This window comes from Schistocerca nitens, chromosome 6, assembly GCF_023898315.1.
Source record: "Schistocerca nitens isolate TAMUIC-IGC-003100 chromosome 6, iqSchNite1.1, whole genome shotgun sequence".
NCBI classification, from domain to species: domain Eukaryota; kingdom Metazoa; phylum Arthropoda; class Insecta; order Orthoptera; family Acrididae; genus Schistocerca; species Schistocerca nitens.
The window spans coordinates 177,508,060-177,527,659 of record NC_064619.1 but is presented as its reverse complement, the minus strand read 5'-3'; the positions used below and the strand labels follow the sequence as shown (position 1 = coordinate 177,527,659).

Sequence of the window (19,600 nt, the reverse complement as noted above, 5' to 3'; positions counted from 1 at the left end):
TTCTGCTTGCCGGTAATTCGAGCGATGGTAAAAATCTGGAACAATTGTTATTTTACTGCTGCCTCTTAGGCAGAAGTTTGTGTTTTACAACAATATTATTGTAATTTTGTAATGGAGAGAACTATTATGAATAATTAGAATAAACTACGACGATTAATTTTAGTGTCTTGATTAATGTTGATTACATTACTCAGAAAAATGATTGAAAGTCATAATGCACATCACCTGTGAGTGCTTTAATTGATGAAGTAAAACTTTGTTAGAGCTACCCCAACAAATAGAAGGAAAATAGCACGTTTAAAAACACAGGAGTACGTGTTTTTGAAAAGCTCGCCCTCCCCCCCCCCCCCCCCCCATGTTTAAACCGCCTCTGAGTGCGAGTCATGTTTGTGGTAACAAAATTGCTAAAACATCGGTAAAGGATTCATTCTTTTCTGCTACATTGTATTTGTCAAATAAAGGGTGCGGCAGAGACAATGGCGTATTTTAAACATTTTGTTTGACCATAAAGAATTGTTGTTGTGGTCTTCAGTCCTGAGACTGGTTTGATGAAGCTCTCCATGCTACTCTATCCTGTGCAAGCTTCTTCATCTCCCAGTACCTACTGCAACCTACATTCTTCTGAATCTGCTTAGTGTATTCATCTCTTGGTCTCCCTCTACAATTTTTACCCTCCACGCTGCCCTCCAATGCTAAATTTGTGATCCCTTGATGCCTCAAAACATGTCCTACCAACCGATCCCTTCTTCTAGTCAAGTTGTGCCACAAACTTCTCTTCTCCCCAATCCTAATCAATACCTCCTCAGTAGTTACGTGATCTACCCACCTTATCTTCAGCATTCTTCTGTAGCACCACATTTCGAAAGCTTCTATTCTCTTCTTGTCCAAACTGGTTATCGTCCCTGTTTCACTTCCATACATGGCTACACTCCATACAAATACTTTCAGAAACGACTTCCTGACACTTAAATCTATACTCGATGTTAACAAATTTCTCTTCTTCAGAAACGATTTCCTTGCCATTGCCAGTCTACATTTTATATCCTCTCTACTTCGACCATCATCAGTTATTTTGCTCCCTAAATAGCAAAACTCCTTTACTACTTTAAGTGTCTCATTTCCTAATCTAATCCCCTCAGCATCACCCGATTTAATTTGACTACATTCCATTATCCTCGTTTTGCTTTTGTTGATGTTCATCTTATATCTTCCTTTCAAGACACTGTCCATTCCGTTCAACTGCTCTTCCAAGTCTTTTGCTGTCTCTGACAGAATTACAATGTCATCGGCGAACCTCAAAGTTTTTACTTCTTCTCCATGAATTTTAATACCTACTCCAAATTTTTCTTTTGTTTCCTTTACTGCTTGCTCAATATACAGATTGAATAACATCGGGGAGAGGCTACAACCCTGTCTCACTCCTTTCCCAACCACTGCTTCCCTTTCATGCCCCTCGACTCTTATAACTGCCATCTGGTTTCTGTTCAAATTGTAAATAGCCTTTCGTTCCCTGTATTTTACCCCTGCCACCTTCAGAATTTGAAAGAGAGTATTCCAGTTAACGTTGTCAAAAGCTTTCTCTAAGTCTACAAATGCTAGAAACGTAGGTTTGCCTTTTCTTAATCTTTCTTCTAAGATAAGTCGTAAGGTTAGTATTGCCTCACGTGTTCCAACATTTCTACGGAATCCAAACTGATCTTCCCCGAGGTCCGTTTCTACCAGTTTTTCCATTCGTCTGTAAAGAATTCGCGTTAGTATTTTGCAGCTGTGACTTATTAAACTGATATTTCGGTAATTTTCACATCTGTCAACACCTGCTTTCTTTGGGATTGGAATTATTATATTCTTCTTGAAGTCTGTGGGTATTTCGCCTGTCTCATACATCTTGCTCACCAGATGGTAGAGTTTTGTCATGACTGGCTCTCCCAAGGCCATCAGTAGTTCTAATGGAATGTTGTCTACTCCCGGGGCCTTGTTTCGACTCAGGTCTTTCAGTGCTCTGTCAAACTCTTCACGCAGTATCTTATCTCCCATTTCATCTTCATTTACATCTTCTTCCATTTCCATAATATTGTCCTCAAGTACATCGCCCTTGTATAAACTCTCTATATACTCCTTCCATCTTTCTGCTTTCCCTTCTTTGCTTAGAACTGGGTTGCCATCTGAGCTCATGATATTCATACAAGTGGTTCTCTTCTCTCCAAAGGTCTCTTTAATTTTCCTGTAGGCAGTATCTATCTTACCCCTAGTGAGACAAGCCTCTACATCCTTACATTTGTCCTCTAGCCATGCCTGCTTAGCCATTTTGCACTTCCTGTCGATCTCATTTTTGAGACGTTTGTATTCCTTTTTGCCTGCTTCATTTACTGCATTTTTATATTTTCTCCTTTCATCAATTAAATTCAATATTTCTTCTGTTACCCAAGGATTTCTATTAGCCCTCGTCTTTTTACCTACTTGATCCTCTGCTGCCTTCACTACTTCATCCCTCAGAGCTACCCATTCTTCTTCTACTGTATTTCTTTCCCCCATTCCTGCCATTTGTTCCCTTACGCTCTCCCTGAATCTCTGTACAACCTCTGGTTCTTTCAGTTTACCCAGGTCCCATCTCCTTAAATTCCCACCTTTTTGCAGTTTCTTCAGTTTCAATCTGCAGTTCATAACCAATAGATTGTGGTCAGAATCCACATCTGCACCTGGAAATGTCTTACAATTTAAAACCTGGTTCATAAATATCTGTCTTACCATTATATAATCTATCTGATACCTTTTAGTATCTCCAGGATTCTTCCAGGTATACAACCTTCTTTTATGATTCTTGAACCAAGTGTTAGCTAAGATTAAGTTATGCTCTGTGCAAAATTCTACAAGGCGGCTTCCTCTTTCATTTCTTCCCCCCAATGCATATTCACCAACTATGTTTCCTTCTCTCCCTTTTCCTACTGACGAATTCCAGTCACCCATGACTATTAAATTTTCGTCTCCCTTCACTACCTGAATAATTTCTTTTATCTCGTCATACATTTCATCAATTTCTTCATCATTTGCAGAGCTAGTTGGCATATAAACTTGTACTACTGTAGTAGGCATGGGCTTTGTGTCTATCTTGGCCACAATAATGCGTTCACTATGCTGTTTGTAGTAGCTAACCCGGACTCCTATTTTTTTATTCATTATTAAACCTACTCCTGCATTACCCCTATTTGATTTTGTATTTATAACCCTGTAATCACCTGACCAAAAGTCTTGTTCCTCCTGCCACCGAACTTCACTAATTCCCACTATATCTAACTTTAACCTATTCATTTCCCTTTTTAAATTTTCTAACCTACCTGCCCGATTAAGGGATCTGACATTCCACGCTCCGATCCGTAGAATGCCAGTTTTCTTTCTCCTGATAACGACGTCCTCTTGAGTAGTCCCCGCCCGGAGATCCGAATGGGGGACTATTTTACCTCCGGAATATTTTACCCAAGAGGACGCCATCATCATTTAATCATACAGTAAAGCTGCATGTCCTCGGGAAAAAAGAATTACAGATACGCATTAATACAATTCCATTAGACAAGTCACTCTTTATGAACTACGTACTGAGTGTCTGTCATTGTTGGCGATGCAGTTTCAGCACGAACGTGCACCCTCGCCGTTACGTTGCGAAGAGAGTCGCTTGTTATGGTTTCGATTTCGGCGTGAATGTTGATAGCATACTTTTTATATTTCACAAATCCGCATAGAAGAAAGTCACAAGCCGACCAATCGGGCCGATATATCTGGCCACGTCACAAAAACTGGAAACAAGACTCAGTGGAAACATTCTGCGTTAAGGCTGTCGCGGACGTTGTGGTTGTGTGAGCGGTTTCACCGTCCTATTGGCACCACAACGACCGCACATGGATATTATGACACATTTTCGCATTACAAACTGCTGCAACACAGCAACATATCGATCTGATGTTACTGTGCCAGTGTCATCTACATCATTCTCAAAAACAGTGCGGACCAGTAACACGATGCGCAAACATGCCACACCACACAGTAACTTTGGCGCTGTGAAGTGGTGTTCGCACATTTGATGAGGATTTGTCGGCACCCGACACCTAAAATTTTGTTTGTATACGTAGCCCTATAAGAAAATGATTCATCAAACGTTATTAAATTCAGAAAATCGGATTGAGTGTTGATCATTTCCTGAAGCTATGTACATAGCTTGTGACGTGCCTGCTGATCTCTGGGCAATAATTGTTGCACCACTTGGAGCGATGAAAATTACACTACTGGCCATTAAAGTTGCTACACCACGAAGATGACATGCTGCAGACGCAAAATTTAACCGACAGGAAGAAGATGCTGTGATTTGCAAATATTAGCTTTTCAGAGCATTCACACAAGGTTGGCGCCGGTGGCGACACCTACAAAGTGCTGACACGAGGAAACTTTTCCAACCGATTTCTCATACACAAACGGCAGTTGACCGGCGTTGCTTGGTGAAACGTTGTGATGCCTCGTGTAAGGAGGAAAAATGCGTGCCATCACGTTTCCGATTTTGATAAAGGTCGGATTGTAGCCTATCGCGATTGCGGTTTATCGTATCGCGACATTGCTGCTCGCGTTGGTCGAGATCCAATGATTAGCAGAATATGGAATCGGTGGGTTCAGGAGGGTAATACGGAACGCCGGGCTGGATCCAAACGGCCTCGTATCACTAGCAGTCGAGATGACAGGCATCTTATCCACAATGCTGTAACGGATCGTGCAACCACATCTCGATCCCTGAGTCAACAGATGGGGATGTTTGCAAGACAACAATCATCTGCACGAACAGTTCAACGACGTTTGCAGCAGCATGGATTATCAGCTCGGAGACCATGGCTGCGGTTATTCTTGATGCTGCATCACAGACAGCGCCTGCGATGGTGTACTCAACGAAGCACCTGGGTGCACGAATGACAAAATGTCATTTTTTCGGATGAATCCAGGTTCTGTTTACAGCATCATGATGGTTGCATCCGTGTTTGGCGACATCGTGGTGAACGCACACTGGGAGCGTGTATTGGTCATCGCCATACTTGCTTACCAGCCGGCGTGATGGTATGGGGTGTCATTGGTTAAACGTCTCGGTCACCTCTTGTTCGCATTGACGGCACTCTGAACAGTGGATGTTACATTTCAGATGTGTTACGACCCGTGGCTCTACCCTTCATTCGATCCCTGCGAAACCCTACATTTCGGAAGGATAATGCACGACCGCATGTTGCAGGTCCTGTACGGGCCTTTCTGGATACAGAAAATGTTCGACTGCTGCTCTGGGCAGCACATTCTCCAGATCTCTCTCCAATTGACAACGTCTGGTCAATGGTGGCCGAGCAACTGGCTCGTCACAATACGCCAGTCACTACTCTTGATGAACTGTGGTATCGTGTTGAAGCTGCATGGGCAACTGTACCTGTACACGCCATCCAAGCTCTGTTTGACTCAATGCCCAGGCGTGTCAAAGCCGTTATTACGGCCAGAGGTGGTTGTTCTGGGTACTGATTTCTTAGGATCTATGCACCCAAATTGCGTGAAAATGTAATCACATGTCATTTCAAGTATATTTGTCCAATGAATACCCGTTTATCATCTGCATTTCTTCTAGGTGTAGCAATTTTAATGGCCAGTAGTGTAATATCCAGCTGCAACAACGGTCACAGATTTCTGTCCGAGATGTTAAGGACATGCGAATGCGCGACGAACTGTTCGCTCTGGGTTTTGCTGAAAAAGAGCACTTCCAGTATTGTCCAGGATGCGAGTCGTTAGTGATCTGTCGGGCGGTGACTTATTCGTAGCAGTTGCAGTTGCTCTTAATTGCTGAACGTATCTCGAGCTCAATTTCTGGTACGGAACTTGATGATGGTGATGTTAGTGAAACGAACACTGCGTTCGTACGCCAGTATCACCGTATTTGAAAAGCGTTTCAATTGCGAACACGTGATGTTCGTTGAACCAACAAATTCTGCTGGCTGGTTATGCTTTGAACCGCACTACGCCCTGGGACCAACGTCAGATCTCTAAGAAACCATGTTGACATTGCGCGCAGTTTAAAACAGGTCGTTGTTTCTGCTGCACCCTGTACTATCAGAGCACAAGGCTTTCCGTTCCGCATAGCGGTAGTATAGTGACTGGCTTAAGAGTGTCGTCTGTCTTGTTTGCAGTTTTCATCCTGCTCCCTACCTTCCTCCAGTGTCTTTTCCTTTCCATATTTTTGGATGAAAAACTCATAGATGATGGAAGTAGCCCGTTACGCTAACGTGAAAATGACGGGGAAAATTTTTCAGGATGTCAGAAGTAACCCATTTGTGCTACGTAAAAATGCTGGTAAATTTAAATTTTGCTGCGGCAGATGTAAAATACAACAGACTCTAGTGGAGATGATCGAGACGTTAAGACAAGGGAACTGCGTGAAATTGAAACTATAGGCGCATTTCTTCCCTGAGGAAAATCGAAGTGTCGTCGGTGTGTTTCCATTGTTTTACTCTCGTACCTGACTGCAGGTTTTAACAAGTTTTCCAAAGACATATCCAACCTCCAGGATGCTACGTAAAAATCATTCTGAGCAAGCTATGGTTTCCCTGAACTACTCAAACAAAGCACGTAGTATGACGGTTCCTTAATCGACACCTAGATCGATTCCTTGGTCTCTTCATACCCAGTTGTGTAGTACTCTGCCTATCATGACCACAACAGCAGTTAGACTAAACTCTGATTTTTTATTCATTTGAGATACTTGTGTTGTATACTCATGTAATTAAATATTTTTTCCGAAATTTCTTTATTTTACCATACCGGTTGTTAAATTTGATTCTTACTCTGCACTGGAACACGTGAGGCAATACTGACCTTACGTCTTATCTTAGAAGAAAGATTAAGGAAAGGCAAACCTACGTTTCTAGCATTTGTAGACTTAGAGAAAGCTTTTGACAATGTTGACTGGAATACTCTCTTTCAAATTCTAAAGGTGGCAGGGGTAAAATACAGGGAGCGAAAGGCTATTTACAATTTGTACAGAAACCAGATGGCATTTATAAGAGTCGAGGGACATGAAAGGGAAGCAGTGGTTGGAAAGTGAGTAAGACAGGGTTGTAGCCTCTCCCCGATGTTATTCAATCTGTATATTGAGCAAGCAGTAAAGGAAACAAAAGAAAAATTCGGAGTAGGTATTAAAATCCATGGAGAAGAAATAAAAACTTTGAGGTTCGCCGATGACATTGTAATTCTGTCAGAGACAGCAAAGGACTTGGAAGAGCAGTTGAACGGAATGGATGGTGTCTTGAAGGGAGGATATAAGATGAACATCAACAAAAGCAAAACGAGGATAATGGAATGTAGTCGAATTAAGTCGGGTGATGTTGAGGGTATTAGATTAGGAAATGAGACACTTAAAGTAGTAAAGGAGTTTTGCTATTTGGGGAGCAAAATAACTGATGATGGTCGAAATAGAGAGGATATAAAATGTAGACTGGCAATGGCAAGGAAAGCGTTTCTGAAGAAGAGAAATTTGTTAACATCGAGTATAGATTTAAATGTCAGGAAGTCATTTCTGAAAGTATTTGTATGGAGTGTAGCCATGTATGGAAGTGAAACATGGACGGTAAATAGTTTGGACAAGAAGAGAATAGAAGCTTTTGAAATGTGGTGCTACAGAAGAATGCTGAAGATTAGATGGATAGATCACATAACTAATGAGGAGGTATTGAATAGGATTAGGGAGAAGAGAAGTTTGTGGCACAACTTGACTAGAAGAAGGGATCGGTTGGTAGGACATGTTCTGAGGCATCAAGGGATCACAAATTTAGCATTGGAGGGCAGCGTGGAGGGTAAAAATCGAAGAGGGAGACCAAGAGATGAATACACTAAGCAGATTCAGAAGAATGTAGGTTGCAGTAGGTACTGGGAGATGAAGTTAGCGCAGGATAGAGTAGCATGGAGAGCTGCATCAAACCAGTCTCAGGACTGAAGACAACAACAACAACTCTGCACTCCATCGTACTACCTTTGAATTCTAAAAATATCTTCGCAATGATGAAATTTCCTTGCCTCTGTTTCTAATGAATGCGGACTGTGTTAACCCATTTGCGCCTGAGTTAATTTTTACTTCTCAGTTTTACATCTATATATTCATAAAAAGACAGTCGTGTTAGTTACGCTACTTACAACTCAAGAACGGCTGCACCGATTTGGCTGAAAATTGGTGGAGAGGTAGCTTAGAACCAGGAGACGGACATAGGATACTTTTTATCCCGTTCGACCGCTATAAAACGTGGTATAACAAAAACGCATCTGACATGGAATAACAAAACGCAAATGTCAGCTAAATCACATTATAAAATGTGGTATAACAAAAACGCATCTGATATGGAATAACAAAACGCAAATGACAGCGAATCTATGGCGCTATGTGAAGAAACTTCAGCTGACAACAAACATGTGGGGAGAAGTGAGAAAATGAAATGCACCAACGAACATTGTCGAACATGATAGTTTTGGTTGTCCAGGAAGGGGGGGGGGGGAGGAGGTATAATGTTGCTTGGGTATGGTGACCTCCAAATCTTCGAACACAGTTATTCACCGGTCAGCGTAATTGTGACACTGTATCACTTCACCATTTGCATCTTTGCAGTTGTCAACTGCGCTTGTTGAGGAATGGAACGCCCTATCATAAGAACTCCTCAGCAGGCTTGTGGCCAGAGTGGGAGTACGTTGCAGAGCAAGAATGGCCAACCATGCTGATCAAAATGGCTCTGAGCACTATGCGACTTAACTTCTGAGGTCATCAGTCGCCTAGAACTTAGAACTAATTAAACCTAAGGACATCACACACATCCATGCCCGAGGCAGGATTCGAACCTGCGACCGTAGCGGTCCTTCGGTTTCAGACTGAAGGGCCTTTAACCGCACGGCCACACCGGCCGGCCCCATGCTGATCACGCACCCTACTAATAACTATTTGACATTAGTGTAATTATTCTCTCTGAATAAAAGGGTCATTATTGTTCGTATTATTACGTGTTTCTGTCGGTTATCTTCTGTACTATACTGTAGCAGTTCTTTGTATTTATGGTTCAGCTTTCATCGAGCCGTGTTGCTTGGCAGTGATACATCATGCGAAAGTTAGTTCCGTTTTGCAGACCGATGAATCTGCAACAGAAAATTAAAAACTGAATTCAGAACCATAACAATGAATTGCATTTTGTGGCTAACCTATATGATATGTTGTAGTACCTTCAGCATTACAAGCAATCAAAAGTTGTCATTCTATAATATATTGTGATGGATTACTTACTTTTATTTAGAAAGAGTCTTCAGTAATTGAAGCACCGGGCACTGACCTCTTCTTGCTAGCTATTGGCAGAATCCCCCGTAAATATCAGTAATAGAGTGTTCGTATTTGAGAAACACAGAACAGGCATTTTAGATGCATGCATTATTGCCAAGTAGAGAAAATGACAGACTGTTACATGACATACATGTTACGCTGCATGGAAATGGATTTAAACATATGACTGCATTTGGCCTGACACTATGTGGGGACTCCAGATCTTACCATTGCCAGCTGTTGTCAAAACTTTTTCTAACTGTTAAGCCCAATCAGAACGTTATACCTCACAGCTGACACTATATCAACTTCAATTTTTTCGCCATCACCGAGTTGTATTTGCAACAATTAATTATTTTATCTTGCAGAGTAATTTTCCTCAAAAATCCTCGTTTTAAGGAATTATTTTGTTGAATTGCTTTTTCTTTGAGTTTGCTTTCTGTTTGCTTATGTGTTGAGAGGAATGGCTGGAGCGTCATGCAACTAACAGTGCTTCTTAAAAATGCGTATATGGTCATGGAGGTAGGTAATTATTTGGAAGGGTCACGTAGTGTATTTGAAGCAGCCGTATAAACATTGCCAAAAGTGTGTTAAGAGAGAGCCTTGATCGCTGGACAGCTAAAATTGATCTGACGCCGTAAGTAGGCATTGGTAGGTCGCTAGCTATGGTGCTCAAGTGAGCAAACATGAAGATGTTTTTCGTACAAAGTAAGGACGAGATGCAAATCTTGAGTGTATTGTGACCAATGAGGAATACAGAGAGAGTTCGTGTTACGGTACCTTGCGGTGACGTTCTGGGAAAGATTGACAGTTCATACTATAATTCCTCCTTCACTTCAATTAAGAAATTAAAGGTTAATTATTTGATTACTAACAAAAAGAGAAAGCGGAATTATCTTAATGAGGAGAACTGAGAGAAAAAATTGACGTAATCAGTAACGACAGATCCGTTGCTTACGTGGTGATGTTACCGTGGATGTGTACTCGTATTTCAGTGCAGTGCAATGATTCTTTCTAAAGACATCGGACTCCGTGTAATACGTTTAGAATAATGGCAGGATCTACCTTTGACTGTGCGATATGCATTTTAGGCTACTGAAATGCCGGCGGATCGATGGCATCACCGTATTTGCATCGTCCAGCTTAAATCATTGTTCACTGACACAAAACCTGCATAAGTATTTAAAAATCAATGTTAGGACAAGAAATCGTGATAATATTAAATAAAAACATAATCTCTTCCATAATTGTATTATTAATGTAAGAAGTACTAAAACCAGAATGTCACCATCTTATTTTAGCCGCTGGGACCGAAGGTGCGCGAGAAAGAGGGTGATACAGTAAACAAAATTTTATCCCTCACTTGTCTTTTAAACAAAATCCCAAAGATTGTCCACTTCTACGCAGTAGAACAATGCAGTATTAATCATAGAGTGTACTTGTGACAGCATAACATCGTTTGAGTGCCCAACCCACACCACAGAAATAAGTTGTAACTGACAGTTGTGAGTAGCATTAAATTCCATTTGGGTACCTGAACGTTACTACAAGTTGAAGGAAAAGGACAGCAAAGAGTAACGACGCATTGAAACCACTACGATGATTGAAGATCACGGGAAACAAGTTTTGCCATCAGGAGAACAGTGGCTGTTTTTCAGGATAACCCCATGATGAAACTGTCCTTTAGAACCGTAGAACTGTCAAAAGCAGCCGATAGCCCTCTGGTAATGAGAAACCCGTATTAACAGAAGCCGTGGAGTGAAAGCTATAAGAGGAAGAAGTTATGAGGTTTAAAATAGAATGACTAAACTGCTGAAAGATCTCCGCAAGTGCTACTGACGATGATTGTTCCATGTCAGAACCATTTCTGTTCGTCTTAGACTGTGCGTACTTTCACTGCAAAGAAAACAAGATCATAAAGTCCATATGTTGTTCATTAAGATGGAGTAGCTTTATATTTTATACTTTCAGATGAAATTTTAATGTTACGGTAAAATAGTCCTCAGCGTAAATAATAAAACTACATTTATAACGAAATCTTAGTAGTACACACCATACTCCCAGAAATTAAAGAAATACGTTATCATTGATTGTGTATGCAATACAGATGTTATTTGACACTTTCCTGGGAGTTCTCTAGATGAAGAATGTTTTTCACAGTCAGTTTAGTGTGTAATATAACAGTACAATCGGAATTGCATACTCAGTTGAACAGGCCATGCCTCTTACCCTTACATCTCCCTTTCCTAATACTCTTCCCCCTTTAAATCGTTCCGTTCTCAAATTCTTTCAGTATCCTGTAGAAACGTCGAAGCAACATACATTTTATCAAAACTGTAATAGTATGGAGAGAAGCGTTGTGGGTCTCACACTACGTAATCGTTATCAATATGACCTTCAGATAAGATACCGAACGCGGAGAATGATTCTTCTCAAGTTCATCGATATGTATCCTACTCCAGTCGTCAGAAACTGGAGGTGTCTGTACGCTTTCGGGTGTGCAGTTTGCCGCACAAAACTAGTGTATGTTCTGTCGTATCGTATTTAATTTAATTTCCATTTGCTGATTATAAATGTCTGATGACGATATCCTCCGCCTTTCAGCTCTTCGTTCAACACGCAAGGTTCAGTAGCTACATTATTGACTTAATACAACTTCACTAGTCTACATCACCACCGGACGCAGTGACACTTATGAATTCGAAAACCAAGCTATCATTTTATTAAAGCACATTGTATTTGTATGAGGTTTCAACGATGAATAAGGCGAATGTAATATTTTATTTTCCGCCCAATACGATGAATTAACCATGTTTGCCATCTCATTGACATTACTATCTATCGTCTGGTTATTCCATCACTTGTTCATAGGTTTATAGTACACCGGCTGTTCCCGCAACTGGTAAGAACGCGGAAGGCGTCAGTATTCAGCAAGATGGACACTGCCATAAGGATATGTTGTTGTCCTAAATAAAGCAATATCTGAGTCATAAAGTCATTTGAACACTAACGTTTGAGATATCATGCACTACGACTTGAAACCTTGGGACAGTTATTAGCGGTTAATCAGGATGACAACCAGAACAAAATGTATGAAACATCAGAAGAAATGCTTATTTTTTTAATGTCACAGGCTAGATTGCAGCAAAGAAAGTATCTCTTAATGTCGAATACTAAACAGAATTACGCCTTATTTTTTTGTAGTCTTTGCTTTTAGTAGTTATCAGAAACAACCATAATTTCGAACCGTATCTGTACTTAAGTGTCCAATGGTTAACGTATGTCGGATCTTGATACCCTTCTACTACATTCATCTTTGGAAAACAGGCAGCTCGTGACGTAAAAATGTAGCGACCTCACTGTAACCAGGCAAAACAACAGCTTACGAACTTGACAACGACAAGCGCATGATAACACTGAAGTGACTTGAACCTACTACATAACAGATAGTGGCCGTGAATCCTTGTGTACGCGTAGACATGGAATCTGTTACGAAGAATACGTTTACGTGTACACATAACACCGAGTCGTATGGAGCAATGCAGTGGAAGGCTAGTGTCACAGAAAACAGTAAAACGCGAAATATGCAGACTCCGAGAACGTGATATTGCAAAATCATGTCAACATCCAACAACTACAAGTGAGTGTCAATGTCAATGCATTGGATAATTTTCATATCGATTTATTTTTGGGCACATCTAGTGACTGTTGAACAAATAAAGGAAACAAAACCACAGATAAACCGTCCCAAAAAATATACAGGTGTTGGGCAAAAATATGCAGATGCTAGCCAAGCCTGTAGATTGCGCTGCTGTATTTGACCATGAATGGCATCTGTGCAATAGGTTGCAAGTGTTACTCGTAGTCAGAACAGTGTTCTGTGCGTTATATGGGAGTTGAGTGAATTCGAACGTGGGCAAATTGTTGGTGCTCGTATGATATGTGCTCCCGTAACCAAGGGAACAGAAGTGTTTAGTTTTTCAAAAGGCACCATATCGAAGATTTGTACCGCCTACAAGGAAAGCGGAAAAACATCATCCACTAAAATCACAAGACGGACAAAAGTGTGTATTGAATGATGGTAAATGGAAATGAGCGTTTGGCGTCGTTGGCCGGGAGGCCCCTTGCGGGGCAGGTCCGACCGTCTTGGTGCAGGTCTTATCACATTCGACGCCACATTGAGCGACCTGCGCTCCGGATGGGGGATGAAATAATGATGAAGACAACACGGTACCCAGTCCCTGAGTGGAGAAAAATCTCTGACCCAGCCGGGAATCGAACCGTTGGACGGCAATCGGTCAGGCTGACTACTTAGCTATGGGGTCGGACATTGAATGATGGTGACAGACGGTCATTAAGGAGGACTGCGACGAAAAATAAGAGGACGACAGCTGCAAAAGTTACGGAAAAATTGAATGTCGCACTCGCGAACCCTGTCATTACCAAAACAACACGAAGAGAGCTCCATAAGCAGGGAATTGCAGGGCAAATTGGGATTCCAGTAGCACACGTTAGTGGTACAAATGCCGAAGGCATAACATCTAGACTATGGAGCAATGAAAGAAAGTCGGATGAGTCTTGTTTCACTTCATTACCGACTTCAGGCCGAGTTTTTTCTGGCGTACGCCGTCCCAAATCTACGATGCAGACTACTTGCTGTCAAGAGTGCAACAAGGCGAGGTTCCGTGACGATCTGGCCAGCCATATCATGGCATTCCGTTGGCTCCACAGTCGCATTACTGCCAAGAATCATATGACCACTTTGGGTGATCAGGACCATCCCATGATACAGTGTTTGTCCTCCAATCGGAAGGATTGAACTGTCACCTCTCCCTTGGCAACCACACTCACAGATCTCAGTATTATTTAGTCTTTGTGGCGTACTTTGGAGAGAAGGGTACATAGTCGCTATCCACCCCCATCTCAGTTACCTAAATTGTCACTCTTTCTCCATAATGTATACAATTAAGTTTAGAGGCAAAGCGATGAAGAGTCGTCGAGTGTTTGCTGAGGGTGCTGTCGTCTACGCGAAAGTATCGTTTCTGAATAACTAAGGAAGTACAGAATGACCTGTACAAAATTTTCAATTAATGATGCGACTGAGAAATTGTCATAAACTGTATAAGTACATAATAATGCGCGTTATCAGAAGAAGAGAGTCCAGCTATATTTGATTACAATTTTATTGATATCCCTTGCACTGGTTCACAAAAATTAAATTCCCAGAATAAAATGAGGAAATAGTGTGATATGGAGCGTACACTTAAAACGTATAGCGCAGACGAAAGTGAGGATTCTGCGAAATGTAGCCCACGCGGAAAGGAAGGTGCATACAAAACGTCTGTGTAATTGGTTGTAGAGTACGGGTCCAGTGTGTGGAATAATAAAGTCGTCGTATACGCGAAGTATGCTGCAGAGTACTGCGGGGGAGGAAATCAGTCGGCTTATTAAACTTCCTAACAGATTAAAACTGTGTGCCGGACCGAGACTCGAAGTCGGGACATTTGCCTTTCGCGGGCAAGTGCTATACTGGCAGAAGTGAAGCTGTGAGAACGGGGCGTGAGTCGTGCTTGGGTAGCTCAGGTGGTAGAGCACTTGCCCGCGAAAGACAAAGGTCCCGAGTTCGAGTCTCGGTCCGGCAAACAGTTTTAATGTGCCAGGAAGTTTCATATCAGCGCACACTCCGCTACAGAGTGAAAATATCATTCCATCGGCTTATTGACAGAAATGTTTAGGAAGATATTTAGGAAGATATTTAGGAAATGTGAACGGAAGTCACTGATATCTAGAGAATCAATGACCGCTGGTTCCGTGGCATATTTTTAGTAATGACTGTCATATGTTGGCTCTAACAGAGAAGTACAGCCAATGAAGGAAGAGACACACGATGTTACGAGGCATTGTCCACTATGGAATACGTACTAAGAGAAGTAAACCTGCTGCTCGGGGTACAATCTTCTCTTAATCGGTGCAAATTGAGCCTATGGATACGATGTAGACATACACTGCCAGACAAAGCAAAGCACTCAAAATGGAAGAACGAAACTTCACGAATTGAAAGGGCATGTGATATTATTTCAGTGATTACAGAATCGAGTCGAATTTACAATGAACGTGGCAGTATAAGGCAACTTGTCAGTATGATGTTACATTCCTTGTGGTCCGGATCCCTGCTCTGAATCGATTGGGAAGGGTGTCATAAAGCCATTGAATTCTCGGGTGAGCCAAGTTGTTTAACTGTTGTAAGTGGTCCTTCACATCCTGGACACTGGTATTGGAACGGAGCTGACGTCCAAGCTGGGCCCACAAATGTTCTATAACTTTCTATCGAGGGCAGATCTGAGGTTCTTGCTGGCCAAAACAATCTCTCAAAAATATGCACACAGTTCATAGAGACACGTGCCATGTGTGGGCGAGCATTGTCCTCTTGAAAAAATGGCACCACAATACTGTCGCATGGGAGGAAACATGAGGATGTAGGATGTCCGTGACGTGCCGTCAGAGTTCACCCAATCACTACTGGTGTTGGCCTGAAGTCATACCCGACGGTTCTCCACGCCATGGCGCCAGGAGCAATACCTTCGTGCGTCTCCAAAACATTAGAAGATCGGGGCTTTTCGTCAGGTCGCCTCAGTACTCGGCGACGATCGTAATCCAAGAAAGTGCAGAACCACGATTCATCGCTGAACACAGTGTGACACCATTCATTAGCAGACCATGCTTCCCAGCCATGGTGGCGCCACTCAAGACACAGCCGTTTGTGTTGTATTAAAGGCTGCCTACACATGGGACGCTAATTCCCTAGTTTGGTTGTTGTTAGTCTTCAACCAGTGGCGAAGGTTGACACAGAACTACAAGAAGCTCATTACTAGTTCTCAGATGTCAGGCACAGATGTGAAGGGGTTACGATGTGCTTGGTGCACATTATGGCAACCCTCCCTTGTGGTGGTCAGACGTAGTAGACTGGGACCTTGACGACGGGTATGGGTGCCTTCACACTCCCATGCAGAGCAACAGCGGGGTCACTGACTGATCCGAGTTCCCCACAAATCTGGATATTGTACGATTCGACCAGGCCTCGTAACACTGAAGGTGGACAACACTAACGTATTCTGGTGGTCATTCTACCTGTCACAGAAAATTACAACTATAATGATTTATATATCAGCCGATGGTGTTTACATGCACAAAGTTACATTGACATCTGACTATGTCTTCTGGTTGCTTAATTTTTTTCAGATGGTGTAGTTGCAAGATCCCACAGGACACTAGAGGAAACGTACATAGCATTAAAACAGATTGGTAAAAACATAGAGCTAAATGACAATGAAACTAAACGTATGGTTTAAGGAAACCCACACATGAATAACATACCGAAGTCAGTGACTGTACCTGGTTGTGAATTTGAGAAGGTCGAGAAGTTGAATACCTGCGATTGATTATGACCCACAAAAATGATACCTCCTGTGGAATTAAACAAAGGCTAGTGGCAGCCATTACACCTTACTTTGCGCTGACATTACTTTCTTCAAGACTCTTATCCCACAACGCTAAATTAATTATCTACAATACATTTATAAGACCATTGCGCACATATGAATCAGAAACGTGACCACTAACAATAAGGGATACCAACATGCTGGATAACTCTGAGAGGAAGGTACTCTGCAGATTAATAGGCCTCTTATGTCTAGGAGGGAAGTGGAGAAGATGGTATAACAGTGACTTTCATACCATTTGTAAAGAGCCATCTATCAGAAAAATAGTAAACAAGATTGACGTGAACCAGGCATGTGGCGTCGATGGGTGACATAGAGGTGCCGAAGAGGACACCAAATGGATATCCAGGAGGGCTAACAGCGCGTGTCCGACCAAAAACCACCAGCTGGGCTTGCAGTGTGGAAGAAGACGTCCAGAGAATGGATAGGCTACATTAATTGGGAAGCACTAGCACGGAATCGGAGCATCTGATGGGAAATTGTTAAAGAGGTAAAGGCCTACAATGGACCACAGAGCCACAGAAGAAGAAAAAGAAGAAGACTATCCACTAAGCGCTACTAAGTGGGTCTTAGAATATATGAAGAAGGAAGATTAGAGTTTTTTGGTCCAATCGACAGCTAGATCGTTAGACATGACGTACAAACTGAGATTACGAAAGGATGAGGAAGGAATATGGTCGTGCCATTTTCCAAGGAACCATCCTGGTATTTGCCTGGAGCGATTTAGGGAAATGATGGAGAACCTAAATCTGGATGCCGGACGGGGATTTGAACCGTTGTCCTCCCGTTGGAAAATGTGCAATATGGCCAGAATAGTTGCATAGGTACATTGGAAAGATCGTAGCCTCGCCAATATGATCTCGATGTCAATGAAATTTGAAGATAATTGAAAACGTAAAGAGTTCAATATAGGTATCCATATGGCACTTGCAGTCTTCCAGAAAGCTTTCTGTAGTGTATTCAGAGGTAAACAACGAACAGTAATGGAGCAGTAATTTGAGAAGGAGAACTAGACGGTCATATAACAAAGCGAATTGTGACTTACAGAGGGGTGAGACGAGACTGCTTTGCGTCTGTCACACTTTTTAATATTTATGCGAACGATCTTTCTGATTGAGCGGAAGAATGATGTGACGACCGCATTCTGTTGAGGTCGTGACACAAAATTACATTGTCTTCTACAGTATATGCCAATGATGTACTCTTTATACAAGTAATTGAAGATTACCCGGAAGGAGCAGTGTACAGAATACATCTACTCTGCCAAGACTATCAATATCTACCAGCAAAGCGAAAGTTATTACATTCTTGCGTAAATTCCTTGTAAGACTGGAAATGTGCTGGAACAAATGATGCTCGAACAAGTGACACTTTAAATATCTAGAATTTGTTTTGCCTGTAGATACAGGTACTATGACAAAAACTAACTTCAAATACAAAAATTTGTGACGAGTGGAACAAGAAAGGGAACAAGGGTAAGACTTCACAAAACAGTGGAAGTTCCTACCCTGATACACGGAAGCGAAACTTGGATACCTACAAAAACGAAACACCGGTGGCGCACTGAAATAAGATTCCTTTCAGCTGTGATTCGTTGCTGTAGGGAGGATATGCTCAGAAATGATGACATACGCAAGAAATTAAAAGTATACAGTGCTCTCAGTGAAGAATGAGAATGCAGGAAACGCCGAAAGAATCACGTTATACGTATGTAGTCTAGCCTACTGCCTTTGAAAAGTGAAGATATCGAACTACGTGAAGGAGAGACACGGAGGCCGAGGTAACAATGGACACCCGGTGTGACAAATCCGCAGCCACAGATGAAAATGAGGAGTTCCGCAGTATGGTCTTGGACGATCGGCGATTGAGAGTGAGTTAAATAGCTGACTCGATAGGCGTATCGGAAGAAAGAATAAGTAAATTTTTACACGAAGAATGAACTATGACGGTGGTCCGAAAAATCGCCAACCTCAACATGAAGTTGGGGATTTTGTTTGTACTTGCTTAATAAGGCGCTCACCAAAATTCCAGCCATTTCTGACGCGCAGTTGTTTGACAGTCGCTTCAGTCAGTCGATGCAAGTGTTTTTGTGGAAATTGACGAAACCGATTATCGAGCTCTCATTAGGTTTTGTGTTTGAAAGACAGTACACCTACGCAACTATAACATGAGTTGGACGCTGTGTACGGGGACCGCTCCATCATTCACCTTGAAATTTTGTGCAGCTGAATTTAAACGTGGCCGCACATGCTTGTGTGACCATGAACGTTCGATACGGCCAAACATTGCAACCACCGACAATAACATTGCTCAGATTCACCAAATGGTGCTACAGAAAGAAGAAAAACTGTTACAGGATCATGCTACGTGACATTACTTGACAGTCTGAAAGCGGAAGTTAAGGAAAAACGGTCGTATTTGAAGAAGAAAAACATTGTTTCACCAAGACAATGCGCCGTCTCACACATCGGCGGTTGCCATGGCGATATTCCACGAATTGCGGCTTCAACTGCTTGACCACCGTCCTTACAAGATCTAGTTGTTCCCTCAGCTAAACGTTGAGCTCAGAGGACAGAAATTTTTGTCGATTCAAGAGGCTATCATCTTTGTAAAGAACTATTTTGCAGAGAGACACTAATTATTATTTGGATGCGTTAAAGAGACGTGTATAGACTTACAAGGGGATTATGTTGAACAATAAACATAAATTTGAAGAAAAATGTATTATTTTTTTGTTAGGTCAGAAACT

The 19,600-nt window shown here is 41.9% G+C and overlaps 1 protein-coding gene across 3 annotated transcripts in view; it reads left to right on the top strand.

Moving 5' to 3' along the window:
- Window positions 1-19,600, top strand: part of LOC126262576 (myocyte-specific enhancer factor 2) — an 888,576-nt gene that overhangs the window by 35,623 nt on the left and 833,353 nt on the right. The gene's annotated exons all lie outside the window — the stretch shown is intronic.